The sequence below is a fragment of the Triticum aestivum genome, chromosome 7B (genome assembly GCF_018294505.1).
Source record: "Triticum aestivum cultivar Chinese Spring chromosome 7B, IWGSC CS RefSeq v2.1, whole genome shotgun sequence".
Lineage (NCBI taxonomy): Eukaryota > Viridiplantae > Streptophyta > Magnoliopsida > Poales > Poaceae > Triticum > Triticum aestivum.
Window position 1 is genome coordinate 52020774 of NC_057813.1, and position 18883 is coordinate 52039656.

Sequence of the window (18883 nt, forward strand, 5' to 3'; positions counted from 1 at the left end):
GCGCGGGTTTTTTCATTTTGTTTTTGGAATTTTGGGATCACAACATTTCAACAATGGAAGTCTTTCACCGGTCAAACAAGACTTATGACTTAATCTAAAATAAATTATTGCATTCAAATCATTTTGCGTGACACACATTTAAATGTTCTGCTAAAAAGAGAGATGAAAGTTCATGTTTTTAGTGTATTTTATTAGGATACGTGCGTTGCACGTGCCCGCTTACTAGTTGGTATATATAGGTTCGTCTTGATTGGAGGGGAGATAAGCATCAAGGACAAGGAGCCGGGAGAAGCGGGAACGTGCTTTGGCTTCAACGTGTTCCTGAAGGCCAGCGAGAGTCCATAGGTTGAAGACAACCTTGAGGAAGGGAGGGCGGCGCCTTCTCTGTTCAGGGAGCCCGCCTGCTTCAAGGGCGGACACTGCATCCTCCTCGTCCACGGCGACGAGACCCGCCGGATCCTGCACACATGGATGGAGAGCGTCGGGGTGAAGGTCTGGCCCATCTCGTGCGCCGAGCTCCTCGGCCCGACCATCGGCGAGGTGTGCTCCACCTTCAGCGCCTCGCCGTCAAGGCCACCGTCGATGTCGTCGCTGCACAGCGCAGGATGCGACGACTTGGAAGACACCATAGATCGCTTCCTCGTCTCCAAGGAGATGTCCAGCCACCTGAGGAGCAGCAGGGGCATGGGCGGCAACCACGCCGGGCACCTCCACGCCTTCAGCTTGCTCGTAGTCGTCGACGTCTCCGCTGGGAGGCTCCACGAGGCCGCCCGGGAGGCGGCGAGCTTGGCGAGGACCAAGCTCGAGGCGCCGTGCAGGGTCGTCTGCCTGACGGACCCGAAGATCCCCTCCAAGGACCTAGGGAGGTTTAAAGAGGCGAGCTGCTGCGACCTCGAGCTCCGCAAGCCCATCCACGGCTCCCGGCTGCACAAGCTCCTCCAGGTCATGAGAGACCTCTAGGCATCCCCTTTCGATCACCTTCACCCATATCAGTTCGAGATGCGGGCGGCAGATCAAACCAGTACGTCGGCATCTGAGATCACGCCCGCGGTGCCCATGGGACCAACCAATGTTGGAGACGGCAAGGCACTGGAGGGGATGCGCGTGCTGTTGGTGGACGACACCATGCTTCGGCAGAAAATCCACGGGCAGATGTTGAACGATCTCGGAGCAACCGTGGAGATTGCAGGCGATGGCTCCGTGGCGGTGGCCATGTTCACAGAAGCTCTTGACAACGCCTTGCTGTATGACGTGGTCCTCATGGATTGCCAGGTGCGTACATTTCTTAAGCAATACCATGCCAAGCATCGGTTAATTTGTTTTAGATGATGTGATTTAGTCATCTCTAACGTTGCTAGCAATTCGATTTTTTTTTGTTTTAGATGCCGGTGATGAATGGCTATGAGGCGACGAGGCGCATCCATCAGGAAGAAAGCCGACACGGCGTCCGCACCCCGATCATTGCACTGACGGCGAATTCCGCAGAGGAAGGGCCGCGGGAGGCCATCGAAGCTGGGATAGATCTTCACCTGACGAAGCCAATACCAAAGCCGAATATCGCAAGGATTGTTCTTGATCTCTGCAAACAAGACAAGAACTGATGCTTTTATACTCTCGCGAGGATATTTAATTATTTATCACCCATACATATGGGAATAGTGTTAGTAATTAAGATCCTACTCCTGTTGTTTTAGCTGTCGCTAATGGGGTTGCTAATGCAAGGTTGTCAATGACGTGCCAAAATTACAATGCATCAAATGATTTATGTTTTGCAACTTTATGAGATGACTGTCTTTTTCTATTTTTAAACAAAATATTGGTCACAGGTGTCGGTGTAAAAACCGGTGGATCTCGGGTAGGGTGTCCCGAACTGTGCGTCTAAGGCTAATGGTAACAGGAGGCTGGGGACATGATGTTTACCCATGTTCGGGCCCTCTCGATGAAGGTAATACCCTACTTCCTGCTTGATTGATCTTGATGATATGGGTATTACAAGAGTTGATGTACCACGAGATCGTAGAGGCTAAACCCTAGAAGCTAGCATATGATTATGATTGTTGTCCTTGTCCTATAGACTACACCCTCCGGTTTATATAGACACCGGAGGGGGCTAAGGTTACACAGAGTCGGTTACAAAGAAGGAGATCTAACATCCGAATCACCAAGCTTGCCTTCCACGCAAAGGAGAATCCCATACGGACACGGGACAAAGTCTTCAATCTTGTATCTTCATAGTCCAACAGTCCGGCCAAAGTATATAGTCCGGCTGTCCGGATACCCCCTAATACAGGACTCCCTCAGTAGCCCCTAAACCAGGCTTCAATGATGATGAGTCCGGTGCGCAGTTTGTCTTCGACATTGCAAGGTGGGTTCCATCTCAGAATACTCCCAGGCAAATTTCGAACACAAGGATCGTGTCCGGCTCTGCAAAATAAATTCCACATACCACCGTAGAGAGAACAATATTCCACGAATCAAATCTGCTAACAACTTTACACAGCGTGACATCACACCACGGCCCGGTCATTATTCGAACCATTTCCTTCTCAACCAGCCACCGCACATGTTGCGAGGCGGTTTCCTTGGCACGTCCTGTCGAGGAAGAGATCGTGTCCCCTTATCACGGGACTCTCATCAATACGGGTGTGGGTAACCAAACCGTACCGCCAATCACAGTGAGTGGGGAATGAGAAGGTTCTACTAGGCAAGCGGGGAGGCGCAAAGTTTTATTGCCTTTACAAAGTGATAAGGCCCCTTCTCCTTTACCCACGCCTTCTCCTTCTGCTCGTCCATTCCCTTTCGCTCGAGCCCTTAGCGCCCAAGCGTTCGTCTTCTCCACCAAAAGAGGTTCTTCAAAAATGTCTGGATCCGGAGCAGGAGGCAAATGGATGGCCTGTACCGTCCAGGAGAAGGATATCAAAAAGCTTCAGGAGGCCGGGTAGCTGGCCAAGAAAATCGGCCACCGTCTTCCAACGGCGGGACAGATCATCCCTACTCCGGAGTCCCACGAGAGGGTTGTGTTCCTCCCTCATTTTGTCCACGGGCTCGGGTTTTCCCTTCACCCATTTGTTTGCGGCATCATGTATTATTACGGGATTGATTTTCATGATCTATCCCCTAACTCTTTCCTCAACATCTCGACATTTATTGTCGCGTGTGAGGCCTATCTCCGTATTTCGCCACACTTCGGCTTATGGCTGAAGATCTTAAACGTGAAGCCCAAGGTGGTGAACGATGAGCACACCGAGTGTGGAGGTGCCATGGTGAGCAAGATGCCCAAGGTCACATGGCCGACAGGCACCTTCAATGATTCCGTCAAGGAGTGGCAACAACAGTTGTTCTAGATCACTAAGCCACGCGGCAAAAGTGGGCCGCTGCTCCTGAATTTAGATCCGGAGCCCCCCTGGAGCTCATGTACCGGCCCAAGAAGGGACTGAACTGGTCCTCATATGATGAACTGTCGGTGCTCCAAACGCGCGTCAAGGGTATGGTAGACAAGGACATCAAGCTCGTCAATGTAGTCCAGGTGATGTTAGTTCACCTGGTTCTTCCTTGCCAACACCAGACCTGTAATTTGTGGGAGTACGACCCGATCGAGCACCAGACCCTGTGGGAGCTCTATGGCTCCTCGCACGAGGATATCTGGAAGGTGCTCTTCAAGTCCGGCAAACCGTGGCCGGACTCCGCCGAGGACCGTGGGTATCAACTGTCCCGCCCTGCAAGTCCGATAAGTCATCGCTATGTTTTGTCCATCCATGTTTAGTTGGCATATCCCGAGTGAGGGAGTTCCGGACTAGGGGGTGTCCGGATAGCCGAACTATCATGATCGACCGGACTCCAAGATTATGAAGATACAAGATTGAAGACTTTGTGCCATGTCCGGATGGGACTTTCCTTGGCGTGGAAGGCAAGCTTGGCGATACCGATATGTAGATCTCCTACCATTGTAACCGACTTTGTGTAACCCTAGCCCTCTTCGGTGTCTATATAAACCGGATGGCTTTAGTCTATAGGACAAACAACAACCATACCATAGGCTAGCTTCTATGGTTTAGCCTCCTTGCTCTCGTGGTAGATCTACTCTTATAACACACATCATCAATATTAATCAAGAAGGACGTAGGGTTTTACCTCCATCAAGAGGGCCCGAACCTGGGTAAAACATCGTGTCCCTTGTCTCCTGTTACCATCCACCTAGACGCACAGTTCGGGACCCCCTACCCGAGATCCGCCGGTTTTGACACCGACATTGGTGCTTTCATTGAGAGTTCCTCTGTGTCGTCACCAATAGGCTCGATGGCTTCTTCGACCATCATCAACGACGTAGTCCAGAGTGAGACCTTTCTCCCCGGACAGATCTTCGTATTTGGCGGCTTTGCACTGCGGGCCAATTCGCTTGGCCATCTGGAGCAGATCGAAAGCTACGCCCCTGGCCATCAGGTCAGATTTGGAAGTTTGAACTTCACGGCTGACATCCGCGGGGACTTGATCCTTGATGGATTCGAGCCACAGCCGAGTGTGCCGCACTGTCACGACGAGCATGATTTAGCTCTGCAGCCGGACAGTACCCTGGACGCCGCGCTCGAACCCGCTCCGATCTTCAATTCGGAGCCGGCTGCGCAGATCGAGGACGGATGGCTAGACACCGCCTCGGGGGCTGCAACCTCTACGGCGATAGAGCCGAACACTGACCTTGTCCCTCATAAAGCTCGTGACTCTGAGGTGTCGGACTCCTCGCCGGACTCCGAACCTCCTGCACCCCCTCCGATCGAATCCGATTGGGCGCCGATCATGGAGTTCACCGCAGCAGACATCTTTCAACACTCACCTTTCGGTGACATCTTGAGTTCGCTAAAGTGTCTCTCATTATCAGGAGAGCCCTGGCCGGACTGCGGTCAGGACGGTTGGGATGCGGACGACGAAGAAATTCAAAGCCCACCCACCACCCACTTGGTAGCCGATGTCGACGATCTAACCGACATGCTAGACTACGACTCCGAAGACATCGACGGTATGGACGACGATGCCGGAGACGACCAAGAACCAGTGCCCACCGGGCACTGGAAAGCCACCTCATCATACGATATATACATGGTGGATATCCCAAAAGATGGGAATGGTGAAGGAACAGCGGAGGATGACCCCTCCAAGAAACAGCCCAAGCGCCGGCGTCAGCGGCGCCGCTCTAAATCCCGCCACAGCAAGAATGAAGATTTCGGCACCGGAGATAATAATACACCGGACAGCGCCAAAGACAACCCACTCCAACAAGATCCAGCGCAGGAGGGCGGAGACACCAGCCCTCTTGAGAGAGCGGCAGAAGAAGAGGTAGAAGATTATATGCCTCCCTCCAGAGATGAAGCAAGCCTCGACGACGATGAATTTGTCGTGCCTAAGGATCCTGTCGAACAAGAGCGTTTTAAACGCAGGCTTATGGCCACGGCGAACAGCCTCAAGAAAAAGCAGCAACAGCTTAGAGATGATCAAGATCTGCTAGCCGACAGATGGACTGAAGTCCTCGCGTCTGAAGAGCATGAGCTCGAACGCCCCTCCAAAAGCTACCCTAAACGCAAGCTGCTCCCCCGATTAGAGGAGGAAGCGTATGAACCCGCATCACCAGGAGACAATACGGCTGACCGACCACCCCGTGGTCGCGACAGAGAGGCCTTTAGGACCTTCACTAGACCCGTACCCCGGCATCGCTCGAAAAGCACAAGGCCACAGGGGAATGCTCCGGACTTGCGAGATATATTGGAGGATAAGGCAAGACAATCAAGATCGATCTATGGATCGCGTGGGCGCCCCACGATATGTGACGACAACCGTCGCGCCGGACACAGTAAGTCCGGCCGGGCCGAACAAAACAGACAAAGCTCTTTTGAGCTCCGTCGTGATATCGTCCAGTACAGAGGCGCCGCACACCCACTATGCTTCACAGATGAGGTAATGGATCACCAAATCCCCGAAGGGTTTAAACCCGTGAATATCGAATCTTACGATGGCACAACAGACCCCGCGGTTTGGATCGAAGACTATCTTCTTCACATCCACATGGCCCGCGGTGACGATCTTCACGCCATCAAATATCTCCCCCTCAAGCTTAAAGGACCAGCCCGGCATTGGCTTAACAGCTTCCCAGCAGAGTCAATTGGGAGTTGGGAAGACCTGGAAGCCGCATTCCTCGATAACTTCCAAGGCATGTATGTGCGACCACCAGACGCTGATGACCTAAGCCACATAATTCAGCAGCCAGACGAATCGGCCAGACAATTCTGGACACGGTTCTTAACCAAGAAAAACCAAATCATCGATTGTCCATATGCGGAGGCCCTCGCGGCCTTCAAGCATAATATCCGCGACGAGTGGCTTGCCCGGCACCTGGGATAGGAAAAGCCGAAATCCATGGCAGCCCTCACATCACTCATGACCAGCTTCTGCGCGGGTGAGGACAGCTGGCTAGCACGCAGCAACAACCTCAGATAAAATTCTGGCAGTCCGGACATCAAGGACCGTAGTGGCAGGTCACGTCGTAACAAAAACAAACGCCGCATTAACGGCGACAATAGTGAGGATACGGCAGTCAATGCCGGATTCAGAGGCTCTAAACCCGGTCAGTGGAAAAAGCCATTCAAAAGAACTGCTCTGGGTCCGTCCAATTTGGACCGAATACTCGACCGCTTGTGCCAGATACACGGCACCCCCGAAAAGCCAGCTAACCATACCAATAGGGACTGTTGGGTATTCAAGCAGGCAGGCAAGTTAATTGCCGAAAACAATGACAAGGGGCTGCATAGCGATGACGAGGAAGAGACCCGACCGCCGAAAAATAGAGGACAGAAGGGTTTCCCCCCACAGGTGCGGACGGTGAACATGATATACGCAACGCACATACCCAAAAGGGAGCGGAAGCGTGCGCTAAGGGATGTATACGCGATGGAGCCAGTTGCCCCGAAGTTCAATCCATGGCCCTCCTGCCCGATCACTTTTGACCGAAGGGACCACCCCACCAGCATCCGCCACGGCGGATTTGCCGCATTGGTCCTAGACCCAATCGTCGATGGATTTCACCTCACCAGAGTCCTGATGGACGGCGGCAGCAGCCTGAACCTGCTTTATTAGGATACAGCGCGCACAATGGGCATAGACCCCTCAAGGATTAAACCTACCAAGACGACCTTTAAAGGCGTCATACCAGGTGTAGAAGCCAATTGTACAGGCTCAGTCACACTGGAAGTGGTCTTCGGATCCCCGGATAACTTCCGAAGCGAGGAGTTAATATTCGGCATAGTCCCGTTCCACAGCGGCTATCACGCCCTGCTCGGACGAACCGCGTTTGCAAAGTTCAACGCGGTGCCGCACTACGCATACCTCAAGCTCAAGATGCCAGGCCCTCGAGGAGTCATCACGGTCAACGGAAACACTGAACGTTCTCTCCGAACGGAGAAACATATAGCGGCTCTCGCGGCAGAAGTACAATGCAGCCTCTTAAGGCAATTCTTGAGTCCGGCCGTTAAGCGGCCGGACACAGCTAAGCGCGCCCGGAGTAACCTACAACAAGACCACCAGGCACGTTCCGAGCACGCGTAGCAGTGCGGCCCCAACCCCGGCCACTGTAAAACGTCAAAACAGGTCCTTCGCGTACACCATTACGCTCTGAAGATACCATGGGCATGGGGAGAGGGGCACGACCACGATAAGCCCAGACTGCGGCTCAACCACACCAGGGGTTCTCAAGTGTGTCGTTCTTTTTTCTTTTCTTTTTTCCTTTTTTACCCATAGGACTCCGTTCGTCAGAGGCCCTGTCCGGCAGCAGACCTTCCGAACTAACGATGCAACAGCCAGGGAAGGATAAAAGCTACAACGAATATCCAGGTGGTCTCCATTACGAGCATTAAATCTGTTTTACGCACCATTCGGCACCCTAGCCCTGGAGGGGGACATGTTTAACAGTCTCATCCCTTGCGTATCACACCATTTGTATCGTTCTGCACTTACAGCAGTCTTTCTTAAATAAACAATGCAACACCTTTTTGCTTATAATTGCATTTCCTTTTTATACATATGTTCATTTACGACATGTTGCATCCGTACACTTTGGTACGGCTAAAATACACCAGGGGCTTATGTTTCCCGCATCATGGGGTGATAAGTCCGAACACTTTCACAAGTGCGGCACCCCGAACTTATAGCACTATATGCATCGGCTCCGAATCATGTCTTGGGTCAATAGTTGGGTTTGCCCGACTCCCATGTTTTGGTACCTTACGTTTCGTTGTATCGGCTAGGGTAGCACTGGGAGAACCACTGCGATTGTGCCCCGGTTGAGCTGGGTTAACGCCTCAGTGGAGAAAGCTAAAACTGACCGTCATGATGAGGCGAGAGCCGGTCGCTGTTCGAAGAGGTTTTTTGCGAGTCCTTAAAGACTTATGCCGCTTAGAGCGAGGAGCCGGATCTTGTCCGGCCCAGGCGTGGATAGCGCCCCAAATTCGGCCTTCCGAAGACTAGGGGCTTCGCCGAAATTTAAAATTATAGAATTCTATGGCTAAGTGAGAGTGTTCAAGCATTATAAGTCTGGTTGCCTTGTTCGCTGTGTTGAGCGCCTCCCTAGATGGACCCAAAAATGGGAACAAGAGTGCTCAAGTTTATCCCGAACACCCCAACACTCGTGGCATGGGGGCTGAAGCTGATGACTTGCCATCTATCAGATTTGATAAACAGCCGCACAGAAGGTAATATTTTAAATTAACAAGCGTTGCTTAGCGCATATGAACTAAGTTATCAGCGCACAGGATAGCAAAATGCGAGTCTACTCAAAAATTACATCTTTGGAGCACTCCCCCGCAATAGTGCGGGCGCCCTTCAGCACACTCTTATAATACATCTCGGGCGTGCGATGCTCCTTGCCCTCTGGTGGCGGGTCCGTCACAAGCTTCTGGGCATCAATCTTGCCCCAGTGCACCTTTGCGCGGGCAAGGGCCCGACGGGCACCCTCAATACAGGCGGAGTGCTTGATGACTTCAACCCACGGGCACGCATCCATCAGCCGCTGCACCAGGCCAAAGTAACTCCCAGGCATGGCCTCCTTAGGCCACAGCCGAACTATGAGGCCCTTCATGGCCTGTTCGGCCGCCTTGTGGAGCTCGACCAGCTGCTTCAGCTGGTCGCTAAGGGGCACCGGATGTCCGGCCTTAGCATACTGAGACCAGAAGACCTTCTCCGTCGAGCTCCCCTCCTCGGCCCGGTAGAATGCGGCAGCATCGGACACGCTGCGAGGAAGATCTGCGAACGCTCCTGGAGAGCTCCGAATTCGGGTAAGCAATAGGTAATTAACACTCACATGCTTACTTTGCATGAAAAATGCCTTACCCACTGCTATTTTCTTCACCGCCTCAATCTCCTGGAGGGCCTTGTAGGCTTCGGCCTTAGCGGCTTTGGCACTTTGAAGAGCCATTGCAAGCTCAGACTCTCGAGTCTTCGAGTCACGCTCCAGGCTCTCATGTTTTTTCACGAGATCCTGGAGCTCTTGCTGTACCTCCGCCACCCGCGCCTCCTGCTTCTCTCGCTCGGTGTGCTCCGCGGCCGCATTGGATTCAGCCGTGGCCACCGCCTCTTTCAGGGTCACCACCTCGTTAGTGGCCCCTGCAATACCCACGTTATCCTTGTCATTCTTTTTGCAACCAAAATCCTTTTCTGTAAGGTACAATTTTAGTAAGGTGTTACTCACCTTCCTTGTCCTCGAGCTGCTTCTTGGCACGACCAAGCTCGTTCTCAGACCGCTCGAGGCTTTCCTTCAACGCAATGACCTCCGCAGTCAGTGCGGAAGAGGTCAGCAGTGCAGCCTGCAATCCCATATTGACATATTTATTATGACTCCTGCGTATATCTTTTTAGATCCTCAGTCCGGCTTTTCTTTCCTAACACCGAACCAAGCATCAGGGGCTACTGTCTATGTGGTACCATTTTATACATATTGAAATTCTTACCTCAAAGCCTGTTAGAAGGCTGCTGCAGGCTTCGGTCAGCCCACTCTTGGCGAGCTGAACCTTTTGAATCACCGCACTCATAACAGTGTGGTGTTCCTCTTCGATGGAGGCGCCGTTGAGCGCCTCCAGCAGATTATCCGGCACCTCCGGTTGGACGGAGGCACCCAGCGTCACGATCTTGCCCTTCTTGCGAAGGGGTTGACCGCCGGACTCCGGAGCCACTGTGGGTTCCGGGGCCGAGTCCGGTGCAAAGTCCGGGAGGTTGTCCTGTGACACCTCCGGAGCCTCCTCCTCCTGGTGGGTCCCTTCCTGGGATCCCACCTCGGCATCGTCCACGACACGGGGGGTGGAGGCAGTCAGAAGAGAATCCATATCCGATGCACCTAAGGACCCGCTCGACGAAGCGGGAAGATCATCCTTGGGCGGACTGCAGGGTTATATGCGGCATTAGAAAGACATTATGTGGCGAAAAAGAAAAACCTTGAAGTTATTCGGGAGTCCGGATACTTACGATCTCGCCAGGGGCTTGGCCCTTGGAGGCCAGTCCTTGTCGTCGTTACTGGCATTGGCAGAGCAGTCCGGGGGAAGAGTTTTTCCCTTCTTGGACCCATCGGCCTCCCTTGTTGGGGAGGCCTTCCTTTTCTTCCCTCCCCCCGCTGGGGGAGAGGCTTTCTTCTTCTCCTCCTCGCCTTGCTGGGAGGAGTCGGTCTCGGATTCATCATCCGATAGCACCTGAAAACGGGAACTCTTCCGAGTCCCCGTGGCCTTCTTCTCGGCCTTCTTCTCCGGCACCACGTGGGGTGCCGGAGCCAGCAGCCCCGTTAGGCGGGCATCCGCTGGGTCCTCTGGTAATGGGGCCGGACAGATAGTCCGTTCGGCCTTCGCCAGCCAGTCCTGTCAAAGGTAAAGGGAGTTTAGATCCCGCATAGAGTCAAACTATGGAAACAAATGGCAAGATCACTTACCTCATCAGCTGGACGCTGCGAGCGGAATCCGCGATCTTCGGTAGCGGATGCGGGAGCCTCGGCGCCCTTGAACAGCACCTTCCAGACATCTTCGTACGTAGTGTCGAAGAGCCCGCTCAAAGTCTATTGCTGCGCCGGATCGAACTCCCACATGTTGAAGCCCCGTCGTTGGCACGGGAGAATCCGGCGGATGAGCATGACCTAGACTACGTTGACAAGCTTGAGCTTCTTGTCCACTAGCTTTTGGATGCAGGCTTGGAGTCCGGTCAGCTCCTCCGAATCGCCCCAGATCCGGCCACTCTCTTTCCAGCAGGTGAGCCGTGTAGGGATGCTGGATCTAAATTCGGGGGCCGCTGCCCAATCAGGGTCACGCGGCTCGGTGATATAGAACCACCCCGATTGCCACCCCTTGATGGTTTCCACGAAAGTGCCCTCCAGCCACGTAACGTGGGACATCCTGCCCACCATGGCGCCTCCGCACTCCGCTTGGCTGCCCTTCACAACCTTCGGCTTGACACTGAAGGTCTTGAGCCACAAGCCGAAGTGGGGCTGGATGCAGAGGAAGGCCTCGCACACGACAATAAACGCCGAGATGTTGAGGATGAAATTCGGGGCCAGATCATGGAAATCTAGGCCATAGTAGAACATGAGCCCCCGGACAAAGGGATGAAGTGGGAAGCCTAGTCCGCGGAGGAAATGGGGAAGAAATACTACCCTCTCATGGGGCCTGGGGGTGGGGATGAGCTCTCCCTCGTCGGGGAGCCGGTGCGCGATGTCGCTGGACAAATATCCGGCGTCGCGCAGCTTCTGGATCTGCCCCTCTGTGACGGAGGAGGCCATCCACTTGCCTCCCGCTCCGGACATAGTTGGAGAAGGTTGAGGTGAGAAGTGCGGACTTGGGCGCTGGAGCTCGAGTTCGCGGAGATGGATAAGCCAAGGAGGAAGAAGGCGTAGGTAAAAGGGTTGGATCTTTATCCCCTTATATGGGCGGACAAAAACATGTGTCCCCACCGGCCTGGTAAAACTCGCTTATCTCCCAAGCGTCACAATCAATGGTGCGGTTGGGTTACCCACGTCCGTATTGATGGGAATCCCGGAATAAGGGGAACACGATCTCTGCTTCGACAAGACGTGCCAAGGAAACCGCCTCGCTAAATGCGCTGAGGTCATACGATAAAAACAATTCGAGTAAAGGCTTGGTAATGGTGTGACATCACGCCACAAAATACGTCAGCAGATTGAACTTGTGTAATATTATTCTCTCTACGGTGGTACATGGAATTTACTTTTGCAGAGCTGGACACTATCCTGGTGTTCACAATCTTCTATAAATTATTCGAAGGAAGAACCCGCCTTGCAATGCTGAAGACAACATGCGCGCCGGACTCGTCGTCATTGAAGCCTGGTTCAGGGGCTACTGAGGGAGTTCCGGACTAGGGGGTGTCCGGATAGCCGAACTATCATGATCGGCCAGACTCCAAGATTATGAAGATACAAGATTGAAGACTTCGTCCCGTGTTCGGTTGGGACTTTGCTTGGCGTGGAAGGCAAGCTTGGCGATACGGATATGTAGATCTCCTACCATTGTAACCGACTTTGTGTAACCCTAGCCCTCTTCGGTGTCTATATAAACCGGATGGCTTTAGTCCATAGGACGAATAACAATCGTACCATAGGCTAGCTTCTAGGGTTTAGCCTCCTTGATCTCGTGGTAGATCTACTCTTGTAACACACATCATCAATATTAATCAAGCAGGACGTAGGGTTTTACCTCCATCAAGAGGGCCCGAACCTGGGTAAAACATCGTGTCCCTTGTCTCCTGTTACCATCCGCCTAGACGCACAGTTCGGGACCCCCTACCCGAGAGCCGCCGGTTTTGACACCGACACCGAGGAAGACGCTTTATCATGCTTTCCACAATTATCCCAGGGATGGACAAAGAAGGCGGGGCGGATACATTGTCCGGCCCCGCTACCAGAAGAACCGACAGGACCACTTTTAACGAAGATACTGGTCACAGCGCCTTACAATGCGCCGAAGAAAGAGGACTTCAAGGAGGCCAAGGAGACCAGGAGCGGCCTCCGTCGCCCCGGTGCTTTGGACACAAAATCTGAAGACTCCAACGCCCATCCTTCCTCCAAAGATGACGAGGATGAGGAAGAATACGAGTCACCCATGGGGGGAGGGAAAAAAGGACGGCCTCCTCATCTTTGGAGGCTGAATTACCTAATAGGGGAAAGACCCCCCTTCCAGAGGCGTCCACCACGGCTACCGATAGCAGCCCGGAGTGGGATCCCAGGGACCAGCCCTTGCTAAAGAGCACACGAAATTCGAACACGCCTATGTGTCCAGGATCATTAAGGCATAATATTTTAATTTGCGCCACACTTTTTGCATTCCGGCGAGGTCTCGCACCGAACAGTCCTCGTCGGAGGACTCGTTGAGCTCAGATGCCCTGGAGAGCAAGACACCTCCGAAGGTCCCTTCCCTGAAGCCTGGGCATGACACCGAGGTGTCTTCCCAGAAGGAGCCAGACCAGGGAGGGCATACCTCAGGGGCGGGATACACGGGAGCGATGGCTCCCATGAGCGTCGACGGTGGGGGTGATATTGAATTCGGCCCACAGCCGCACACAGTCTCGGAAACCTTTGAGGTTCCAGGATCAGGCAGGCAGCCCCCCTTCACTGGAGGGGGCGAGCCTGCTCCGCCAACCACCTCTGCCCAACCAGAGGTGCAGGGCAGCTTATCAACGGCGCTAAAGAGTGCTTCCATCGTCAATGAACATCACGCCCTTATGGGTGAGGTGATTGAGAAGATTCGGTCCGCTGAGAGTGGACTGAATGAATCTTGCATCAGCCTTATAAAAGGCTTTGAGGTATGTTTTATGAGCTTTTGAAGATTGTCATAGTATGGATAGTAGCCCCTGATACGCTGTCCGGTGAAAGAAAGAACCAGACAGAGGATCAAATTTCCGTTCACAGGAGACTCACTTAATGACATATATCTTTTTTTTTATAAACAGGCGTCTGTAGCGACTGCCACCTCTCATACTGCAGAAGTACCCGGACTGAAGCAGAGTCTGGAGTGGGCCGAAGAAGAACTTGGCCGAGTGAAGAAGCAGTTGGAGGACAATCAAGGTATGCTGAAACCTTGTTAATTGTAGCACAAATGACTAGGCGTGCCTGATGAAATTATTTGTATTGTGTGCTCTAGGGGCGAACGCCGAAATTGAGGCGCTTCAGAAGGCGGTGGCCGAAGCCGAAAAGAAGGCAGCCGTGGAGCAGGCCCTTTGCGAGAAGCACGAGGCCAGGGTCCTTGAAGCCGAACGAGAGCTCCAGGAGGCCATGAAGAAAAGCGAGACTTTGGAGCAGAGTCTATCGGGGAAAGAATCTGAACTCGCCCAAGCTCTCCAAGCCACAAATGATGCTCGGGAGGAAGCCCAAGGTGCTCTGAAGGACACTCAGGAGGCGAGGAAGATTGCGTCTGGTAAGGCTTTTTCTTATTCAAGGCATTTATTATGTAGTGACAGGAGAAATTCAAGGTGGCAAATTGAATTCTTATTTCTTCAAGGGCATTTGCGGGGGTGCCACGCAGCATATCTGACGCTGCTCAATTCTATCAAAATGCGGAGAAGAAGACTGCGGAGAAGCTCTTCTAGTCGCAGTATTTGGCGTCGAATTATCCGGTGCCATTTGTCGATCAGCTAAAGTTGCTGATCGAACTGCACAAGGCGGCCGGACTAGCCATGAAGGACTTGGTTGCCCGGCTATGGCCCACCGAGCCAATTCCAAGCAGCTACTTCGGGATCGTGAAGCGGATTGTGAGTGCTTGCCCTCGGCTCGAAGTCATTAAGCGGTCAGTCTGTATAGAAGGTGCGCGAATGGCATTTTCCCGCGCGAAGCTGCACTGGGGGAAGCTTGACGCTGAAATGCTGATGACTGAGGGACCGCCGGAGGGGAAGGAGCACCGCAAGCCCGAATTATATTATGATAGTGTCCTGAAAGGAGCCCGCCTTGTGGTGGAGCAATGTACCAAAGACATTGTAATTCAATGAAGACAGTCATGCTGTCCTTTGTAAGGCGGAACAAAGTCACTTTTATTATGTGTTGCCTGTTATCTGAAAGTTTTTCCTCTTGTGCGGCCATTATATATATATATATATATATATATATATATATATATATATATATATATATATATATATATATATATATATATATCCTGAGAGTTGGCCAGTCGTCGGCTTCTGCCCCCACGTAGAAAGTACGGGGGTGTTCGGGATAAACCTGAACACTCTTGATCCCATTTTTGGGTCCTTGAAGGAGGTGTTCAGCACAACGAACCAGACAATCAGACTATAGGGCTTTATCACTCTCACGTAGCCATAGGAGTTTAAGTAAGGTAGGCGCAGCCCCTGGTGTTCGGAAGACCGCACGAGGGTCTCTATCAGCACCTCATCGGAAGACCGATCCGTCGCACACTGCATTGGTTACGGCATTATGCGGAATAAATCCTTAAAGATTTTACAACCTCTCAAACAGCTGACCAGCTCTCGCCCTATCATGACAGTCAGTTTTCGGCTTTATCTACTGAGGTGCTCGTCCGGAAGAACCAGGACACAATTGCAGTAGTTCTCCCAGCTCTACCTTAGCCGATATAGCGAAACGTAAGGTACCAAAACATGGGAGCTGGGCAAACCCAACTATTGACCCAAGACATGATTCGGAGCTGATGCATATAATGCTATAAGTTCGGGGTGCCAAGCGACCGAGAAGGTGGTCGGACTTTGTTGCCATAGTGTGGGTATAATGAAGCCCCTGGCGTATTAAGGCATGACACGATGTACGGATGCCGTTATGACGAAAGGTGTCAATGAGAAATGATAGCAGATAAGCGTCATATAACTCTACATGTTGTATTCGAGTAATACGTCTATGCGTATGAGTACGGTTGATGTTTATAAAGAAAAGGAGGTATGATGGCGTAACCTGCTTAGACCGGGCGGAAGGGAGCTGTGTGCGAATCCGAATTATATCCGGATTATCTTTGGGGGGGGGGGAATGTCGAAATATTCCCCCTTTGCGTGTCCGAGCTGATCCCATGCTGCTAGTCCTGTTTTTAGCAAAAGCGAACCTGCAAAGAAAATGCTAGGGACATTTGTGTGCCACGGAGCGGTTGAACCGCGGGGTGTGGCCCTTCCCAACTTATGCCGGAGTGTTTGATTGAGCCCTGGTCGAGCCGAGCTATCGCGCCGTGAAGTAGTTCGGATTCCTTTGTTGGAGTCCGGGAGTTTGGCTGTCAAATCAGGGTTCGATTAAAAGGCACAACTCGCTGCTTCTGTCGTTAAAGTGGTGGTATACTCTTCCGTGCCGAGGTCGAGTTCGGCCTTGCCCATAATTGCGATCACGTCACGTGGGCCTTATATTGTAAGCTTGCGATAGGCATAGTGTGATACCGCGTTGAACGCCGCTCGCCCTGGTAGTGCGTAATAGTTACTGCATAAAGGTACAATGTCGAAGACTAGCCCTTTGGTATGGTGATTGTTTAGTGATCCGAAGACTACCTCCAGAGTGATGGGGCCTATACAACTGACCTTCACACCTGGTATGACACTTGTAAAAGATGTTTTTGGTGGGTCTGATCCTTGAGCAATCAAAACCTATCTGGCACATTGTGTCCTGGTGCAGCAGGTTTGGACTGCTGCCTCCGCCCATAGGGGCTCGTGTGAGGTGGAACCCGCAAACTATTGGGTCGAGGATGAGTGCGACTGCATTGCCCTGGTTGATATTGGCCGAATGGTTTATACGATCGAAGATGATCGGCCGTATTTTTATGCGGTGGGGCGACTTGCTTTGTGGAGTCGATGTCCCGAAGAGTCCACGTCCGTTCCCATTTGGGGATGTCGATGGTGTTTATCATGTTCACCGTTTTGGTTTGCGGGAGAAATTTCTTTTGCCCTCTATTGTATGATGATCTGGGCTCCTCGCCGTCTTTGTCGCTTGGAGACCCCTTCTCCTTGTTTTCGGCGACGGACCTGCCGACTTGTTTGAAGACCCGGCATTCTCTATTGGTATGATTAGCTGCCATTCCTGGGGTACCGTGAATTTGACATGGGCGGTCAAGTATGCGGTTTAGGTCGGATGGGCCTGAATTACTCTTTTGAAGTGTCTTTTTCCGCTGACCGGACTGAGAGCCACGGAATCCGGCATTGACTGTTGTATCTTGGGCATCATCATTGTTCTTGGGACGCTTATGTTTGTTGCGTCGAGGTTTTCTGATGCTATCTCTGGCCTTTGATGTGCCAGGATTGTCTGTTGTATTGTTGTTACGAGCCAACCATCTATCTTCGCCCGCACAAAAGTGGGTCATGATTGTCGTGAGGGCTGCCATGGACTTTGGCCTATCTTGGCCGAGGTGTCGGGCGAGCCATTCGTCGCGGATATTATGCTTAAAGGCCGCTAGGGCTTCGGCATCCGGACAATCGATGATTTGGTTCTTTTTAGTTAGGAACCGAGTCCAAAATTTCCTGGCTGACTCTTCGGGTTGTTGGATTATGTGACTTAGGTCATCAGCGTCCGGTGGTCGCACGTAAGTGCTCTAGAAGTTGTCGTGGAACGCGTCTTCCAGTTCTCCCAACTACCAATGGAGTTTGCCGGCAGGCTGTTCAGCCAATGTCGAGCCGGTCCTTTGAGCTTAAGTGGGAGATATTTGATGGCATGTAGATCATCGCCACGGGCCATGTGAATGTGGAGAGGGAAATCTTTAATCCATACCGCGGGGTCTGTTGTGCCATCGTATGATTCGATATACGGGTTTAAACCCTTCTGGGAATTCATGATCCATTACTTCCTCAGTGAAGTAGAGGGGGTGTTCGGCGCCTCCATGCCGGGCTATGTCACGATGCAGTTTGAATAAGTCTGGTCTGCTGTGTTTGGACCGGCCGGATTTGTTGTTAGTATATCCGGCATGACGGTCATCGTCACGTGTTGTGGCGCGCCCTCGCGATCCGTAGATCGATCTTGGCTATTCTGCTTTGTTTTCCAGTATGTCTCGCAGGTCTTGCATGTAGCCCCTGGCCGTAGTGTGTTGGCGGCGGGGTGCAGGCTGGTGCTCGGGCTTTAGTGCCTCCTCCTCGAGTTGAGGTAGTAACATGCGCTTTGGGTAACTTTTGGTTGGGCGCTCGAGTCCGTATTCCTCGGCTGCCAGGACCTCAGTCCATCTGTTTGTCAGCAGATCTTGATCAGCTTGGAGCTGCTGCTGCTTCTTCTTCAGGATTCTTGCAATGGCTATAAGAAGGCGCTTTAAGCGCTCTTGCTCGACGGGATCCTCAGGCACGACAAGTTCGTCGACGCCAGGGCTCACTTCGTCCTCGGAGCGAGGCATATAATTGTCGTTCTCCGAGTCTCCGTCCGTTGCCTGTTCGTCTGGGCTAGCTTGCCCGTCCTGTTCGGCCTACTCGAAGTTAGGCTGATCAGGGTTGTATTCGTCTTTGGCACCATCCGGATTGCTGTTGTCTCTTGTGCCGATATTGCTATGGCGGGTCTTGGAACGGCGCCGATGACGCCCATGCTTTGATTGCTTTCCTAAGGGGTTATCCTCTGTTGCCTCATCGCCATTGTTTTCTTTGGGGGTGTCCACCATATATATATATCATATGAAGAGGTGGCTGCCCAGCGCCCTGTGGGCGGTGGTTCCTGTTCTTCTCCTGCATCGTCGTCCATATCGTTGATGTCTTCGGAGTCGAAGTCGAGCACGTCGGTTAAATCATCGACAGTCGCTATTAACTGGGTGGTGGGTGGGTAACGAATTTCTTCGTCATCCGCTTCCCACTCGAGCCGGATATAGTTCAGCCAAGTCTCCTGACAAAGAGAGAGACCTTAATGACTTTAGCACGTCTCCGAGGTGTGAGTGCTGAAAGATGTCCGCAGCGGTGA

The 18883-nt window shown here is 52.4% G+C and overlaps 1 pseudogene; it reads left to right on the forward strand.

Moving 5' to 3' along the window:
* LOC123157157 (probable histidine kinase 2) overlaps positions 1–1601 on the forward strand; it is a 35191-nt pseudogene extending 33590 nt beyond the window's left edge.
* Positions 1602–18883: the final 17282 nt, after the last annotated feature.